We start from the raw sequence: 378 nt of genomic DNA, 5'->3' as shown, positions 1-378 counted from the left end.
ATACACACTGTATATGGAAGGCCCCTTTCTGAAAATGCAGCACATTTTTTTTTCATTCGTCCATAACAAACTTCGAAAAAATCAAATTGGAAAATCTCAGAAAAGAGCTTTACGCATTATTATTGAACCAAACCTGCGCCTCTTACATCGATGTCAAAGAAGATCGGAGATGTATTTTTAACAGGAAAGATGGTCTATAACATCACAAATCCGCCCGACATCCTCATTTTCTTCCGGACTTCCATCAGTCTAGAAAAAAAACCTCCGCGGAGACATGACGCTTAAATATATTGAGCCGAAGTGTCATACAACAGATATTATGTGCCAACTTGCACCTTACTGTATTGGACCTTGAATACCAGGACTATTAAGTGACAA

Source organism: Penaeus monodon, chromosome 22 (genome assembly GCF_015228065.2).
Source record: "Penaeus monodon isolate SGIC_2016 chromosome 22, NSTDA_Pmon_1, whole genome shotgun sequence".
In the NCBI taxonomy this organism is placed as follows: Eukaryota; Metazoa; Arthropoda; class Malacostraca; order Decapoda; family Penaeidae; genus Penaeus; species Penaeus monodon.
The sequence above is the reverse complement of the archived record's forward strand: the minus strand, read 5'-3'. Positions refer to the sequence as shown.